Consider the following 6553-nt stretch of genomic DNA (forward strand, 5'->3'; position numbering starts at 1 on the left):
AATATTTAATTTATTAAAAATACGACTTGTTTTTAAAGCACCTTTGCCAGGAATATTATATACATGTTCCAATAAATCGGGTCTTTTGAGACATATGTTTATGCTAAACGTTTTTATGATAATTTGTGTATTTATGAAATAAAAACAATATAAATGAAGTATTGCATTTTTATTATGTTACTCTGCAAATTAACTAAAACCATCTAAAACACATGCAATAGGACAGCTTTGTATAGGTAGCATGTTCCAACAATTGAGTCATATGCTTATGCTAAACGTTTTTATGATAATTTGTACATTTATGAAATAAATAAAATATAAATTATTGCATTTTTATTATATTACTCTCCAAATTAACTAAAACTATCTAAAACACATGCAATAAGACAGCGTTGTCTACATTATTTTATGTGGTTATGGTTAATAACAAAGAGGCTTCAAAAATACGGATTCTTTTAATCTTCAAATCACGCATTTCACATGTATCCTCAAGCTCGCTATGACTTTAGATGGACAAGTGCAAGTTGCAAGCCACTTCATTCTGTAAATGATTTAGCAGAAACTCTTCCTTCAATACACTTTGAAATAAAGAATATAAACCATTTGTGCAACATGCAATTAATTATTTTAATGTATTGCATGACTCTTACTGAGACCATGTCCTTTTTATTGTTTTGGTAAAAAAACACGATATCTCTGCTTTCTGTTATGTTTTCCTTTGCCGTGTTTGATGTTGAAGGGCTAGAGGGTTCGTATAATGATGTTGTTGATGAGCAACTTGCAGTGGAAGATGAAGCTGACTGCACCAAGTCGCTTGTAAAGACTAGGATGCGTAAATACGCCGAATTCGGAAAATCTCGTTTGTATTTCATAGACGAAGGTACAAAGCATTGGAAAACATTTCTGTAATGCTCCATTTCTACTCGAATACTGTCGGAGTCGTCTGAATCCATTGTAGGGATACTGTGATTCGAATTTACTCATAAGGCAGTCCAAATGTCAAGCCAAAGGTGGCCGAGAATTCAAGATAACGTTGTCTAAGAAACAGAGCCAAAATAGTCGTCGAAAATATCCAATCGTGGTCAAATTATCGTGCAAAGGTCGTGGAGAGATGTGGCAAATTCAAAAGCCCAGTTTGGGCTAAGGTCGTTAAAAATTATCCAAACAAAAAACACACTGATCGCACCAAATCGCAAAGCAAATAAAATGGTTTTAGGTTAGATTCTACTTGACAGTGACAGCAGTGACAGTTGACTTCGTTTTTTTTTTAATGTTTCTACTAAGTACTGAGCCCTCAACGGTTCTGCCATTTCAATCTCACAAACGTCATATCGACCACTTAAAAAAATATTTCTAATTAATAAGAGGAAATAAAAATAAAAGAGCTGCAGTTCCTTGATTATTAAGACGTCGACTATCGAACAAAAATATAATTAGCGCCTCTCCAAAAACTTTACATAGCAATTGTTATAAGAACGACAACAGAAAATAATAAATAATATATTCAATTAAAAATCAAAAGTGTCTCAAGCAGTTAAGTTAGGATAATCCCACACTCTGTATACTTTTCTGAGTGGTAGGGCTCTGCTAAAACTGTAATTTTGTAGATAAACCTACGAATTTTTCGGAACCCTCAGTGCCCGAGTTCGACTCACACTTGCCCGGTTTTTAGAAGATAAACTGGTATAAATAAATAGTACGTAGTCTAATAGAAAATAAACTTTTTTCTTCAATTCAGTTAAAAAGACTCTACAGGTAAACACAAAAGTAAGATAGACCAGTCAGTGGTAGATTTTTTTTGACATTCATAAGTGCTTGTTATAGCCTAAATTGAATAAAGATATTTTGACTTTGACTTTGACTTTGAATAAAGACGAACTTATATTATAAATTAAAACTCACTTGAATTTTTCAGAACATCAAAAATAAAAGTAGTATATTTCCGCCAAGTATATTTCCACATACAATTATAGCGGAGGTATACAACTTTTGTTATAAATAAACGTTGTATCCTTCATAAACTCATGTTTAATAAGCGTTTTAATCCTGCCTTTTAAAGGCACTTACAAAGGCAGATTGGAAAAGTTTTTTCTTGTGAGTCCAATTAAAGTTGTTAGAAGCAATTTCCTCAGTGTGTGAGACTGGAAGCAACAGAATCGATGTTCATTTTATTGCTTGCTGTAGCTCCTTTGGAAATAATAAAACTGGTAATATAAGAACAGGATGTTCTAGGAAGAGATAATATTGACGAGTTATTTTAAGTCATAAAAAATATAAAAATAAATAAATATCACGGGACAATTTACACCAATTGGCCTAGTCCCAAAGTAAGCTTAGCAAAGCTTGTGTTATGGGTACTAAGCAACGGATAAATATAATTATATAGATATAGGTACATACTTAAATACATATTAAACACCCAAGACCCGAAAACAAACATTCGTATTTTTCATAAAAATATCTGCCCCGACACGAGAATAGAACCCGGGACCTCAAGCTTCGTCGTTCTCTAACCACCTGGCCATCTGGTGGTCTGGTCGTGGTGGTGGTATGAATTTATTTAATGAACTAAAACAATCCAGTCGTAACCTCCTACTGCAATATGAAACACATCATAAAAATCAGTCTAATAAAAAATATTTGATTCTATCAAAACAAATATGTAAAACATACAAAATTTCATTTCTGTTTTACAGGGTGTTTTTAGTTACAAATTATATTCAGTTGCAACATTTTCAACATTAATTTTACTAGGATCAGGTGGTTAAGAATTACATACAACGAATTTATTTGCTTGGTGTCATGACTACCATAACAATCGTAGGACGTCCCCGGTTGAACATAACCCTCCCCCATAGACCTCCAGTTGCTTCAGTTGGAAGCGGTCTGCATCCATCTTGACCCTGTGGCTTAAATCAGGTCAGTTCTCATGGGGCGCTGGCGTTAGAATGTTGTACCCAACTCTCTTTTGGTGGGTGCCGTAGAAACCGGCTGAGGGCTAATCAGATGATGGGCAGCATCGTCTTCTTAGCAACCGTACATTTTATACTCCGCTCGCCAACCCACTTGGCAAGCATGGTGAGTATTAAAAACTCCCCAATGATGATGATGACGCTTATTTTACTCAATACCTGTTTATTTATTGAGCGAGAGGAACGAGTCCCCGATTCACCTTGGGCAATAACATTTACGTATGTCGGTCTGGCTGTCTTCCACTACAGGTCGCATTGATCAAATCAACCAAATCTCGTGAAATTATAAAAGAAGGTGCGATAATTACAATGTTGTTGGTTTAGTTTTTACATACACTGCAAAATCACATGATTTAGAAAAATGTTGGAATCTGTAAAGCTTAATTCTTTTACAGGATTTTTTAAAATACCTATATTTTTAATACATCAATCAATATAATATTCTCCGATCTTATTTCTTCCAACCGACCTGTATCAAAATTACGTCGCTCGAAAACACAATAATCTCTAAGTCAGGAACATATCGCTTACAATACATTATGTTAAGATGAACAATAGTTCAACCTTGAATTATAGCAAACAAACGGCTTTTATCGTACGAATTTTACCACGGGAACACTACTTGCCTGTCATTAATACAAATAGTATCCGATGTCGGTGCCGTTACGCCATTATTATGAATCTGGGGGTATGGTATGTGCCCGCGCCAAGACAAAAAGTAACAAGGCGGGGCACTACGTACCTTTTCTCGAACCGTTTCTTCGTATTTTCGGTCGGTGAATATCGAATGTTAAAATACCGAATGAATTAAAATATCGAATGGGTTATAATATCGAAAAGGTATTTTTGTTAAGACTGTACTTTGACCTTGACTTTGACCTTAGGGGATCTATACGATGCCATTTTAATCAATCCTGAAAAGTTTTCGGTTTCAGAAAATAAACCTTTCGATATTATGACCCATTCGATATTTTAATATATGCGATATTTTAACATTTAATTTTGATATTCAGATGCGTACCCCGTATTTTCATATCGTCCCAGTTGACACCAGAGAGCCCAAAATTCACAGCATAAGATGTGGTTAGGAAACTTACTAACAAAAGTTCGTCTGAATCGTTATCGCCGTATTATCTGACAGTTCTACTTTGGTTAAAATAATAATAACGAAACCATTTATTTTGGGCAACACGCCATATATAGGTACAATAAATACTTAAAGACTAAAATATATATATTATAATCATTGAGCCACCGTTCATGACGTCACATTCATCTGCGGCATGGTACCCCGGAACCGCCAGAATACGACGTCTTTCGGCCAGAAGGCAGCAATTGCGATGGTCCCCATCAGCAGCCGCGGCACGCGCACCACTAACGAGCTGAATTGCACGTAGTGGCGTAAATGTATCTGGAACACCCCCAGCAAAAGCAGCAGTCCTGTTTTCTGACATGATAACCTTATCAATAAAAAGTTGAAAAACCCCAGACTTTGTCACTTCAAAGTTCAAGATCACAAAAACCGCTGAATCAATTTTGATAAAACATGTCTAAAACCATCGCTGAAAAACCTGCTATCAAATAAAAAAACCGCATTCAAATCGGTCCACCCGTTTAAGAGCTATGGTGCCACAGACAGACAGACATACTCACACACAGACAAACAGATACTCAGACATACAGACACACATAGCGGTCAAACTTATAACACCCCTCTTTTTGCGTCCGGGGTTAAAAACTAACGCAGCTGCATTTAAATTCTAACAGGCAGCCGGCATACTCGTTTGTAACCCAAATAAAAAAATAAACAATAATGGCTACTTGCTGGAAACACATAAATCTCGAGTTAGCGTTAAGCTCAGTTTAGTAGTGTCAAAATAAATGGAACTGTCAAGCTTAAGCTATGTTTAACTACTAAATCTAGATTTATTTTTTCCTGCAAGACGGCCTAAGTAACCAAAATATTGAATGATTTAAATATAGGTATAATGTTCTGAGAGACGTACTTGTAAAATTATTCATTTTTTATGGTTTACAAATCAAAAATAATAATTTGTTGTATAATCAATTAGAGCAATATATACCTACTACCTACCGCGACACTTTCGGAAACTCAGCCATTTGCTACGCTTTTCGTAGCAAATGCTACACCTTTCGTGATCACCCAAGCTGCTACGGAGTTGGCGTTTTAGTGTGCAAGCCGGAAACCGCAGGACATATAAAAAAGCACACACACACACACATACACACACATTTTTGTATTTTTATAATATTAGTTGGATGTCCAAATCGTAAAGTTACTAGCTAGTGTTACCGGCAACTTCATCCGCGTAGATTTCATTTATCACTATCCCGCGGGAACTACGCAATTTTCCCGGATATAAACTATCATACATGTGCTTCCCCTAGACTCAAACTATCTGTATACCGAATTTCAACAAAATCTGGTTAAACGTTTAGACTTGATGACGTAACTAACAAACAAACAGACTTACAAAGTTTCGCATTTATAATATTTGTGGGATTAGGCCTGAAAGAGCCTTGTTAGTAATCTTATTACACCGTTATTTTTTGAACCTCATGTTTACTATTACGTTAGCAATAAGGTTGTTTTCGGCCCTGCATAATTCGATACCGATGACGTTTTTTACGACGATGATATCAAATTAATTCGGTGTATTTTGCTTATTTTAATAACATTATTTCGAACGGCTTTATTTAATGGGGATCTGCTGCAGACATTGAGTCAAAACTCATACTTAGTTTCGTTCGTTCGTTATGGTTCGTTGGATCGTTGTTATGGTTTTAGACATGTTACGTTATAAAATTATTTTATTCTTGCGTTGCCAACATAAATTTAGCAATAAAATTTATAAAAGTAAATAAACTGAAATATAAATTATTAAACAAATCATGACTAGGTAGGTATGAATAGCTATTTAATTTATTCTTTTGTGTGTCAGAAACTTGATAAAAATTAAGAATATATGGTTGAGGAGCCAATTTTGGTCCTGCTTTTATAAAGTTACAAAGATGAAGCCATTATTTTTTCAGTATACCACCATAATCACCCGATATAAGTTGAAACTTTCGTTACAAATTTTGCAACTGAATAGACCTTGTAACAAACAACACTCCGTATACGCTTACGTCAAACCCTGAACACGCGAGAACACAATTCATAATATAAAGTGACTGCTCCAATTGCACAATGCGAAGATGGATTCATCCGCTAATCTACGAGTTTACTAAACTGTGGATATGGGGGTTTACGGAGTAGTGAAAGTTGCGGCTGCAGCAGCTTGAATGGAAAGCTGAGGGGGAAACTATTTGGATAATATAATTGATCTTTTAGTACACTAAGACGTATATTATACATGGTTTAAATACAATATTGGTTTCGTTTATTTTTGATATCTCATATCTCATTGTCAGTCAAACTAATACATTCAATGAAATGTTTACTAAGTCCAAACCATTCAGTTCGATAACTTTGATGCTTGGGCTTGGCTGTTCGGTCAATCTAAGCTATTCGGAGTACTCTGGAGAGATTCAATTGGCAGCAATGTTTATTTTTATAT

Source organism: Choristoneura fumiferana, chromosome 10 (assembly GCF_025370935.1).
Source record: "Choristoneura fumiferana chromosome 10, NRCan_CFum_1, whole genome shotgun sequence".
Lineage (NCBI taxonomy): Eukaryota > Metazoa > Arthropoda > Insecta > Lepidoptera > Tortricidae > Choristoneura > Choristoneura fumiferana.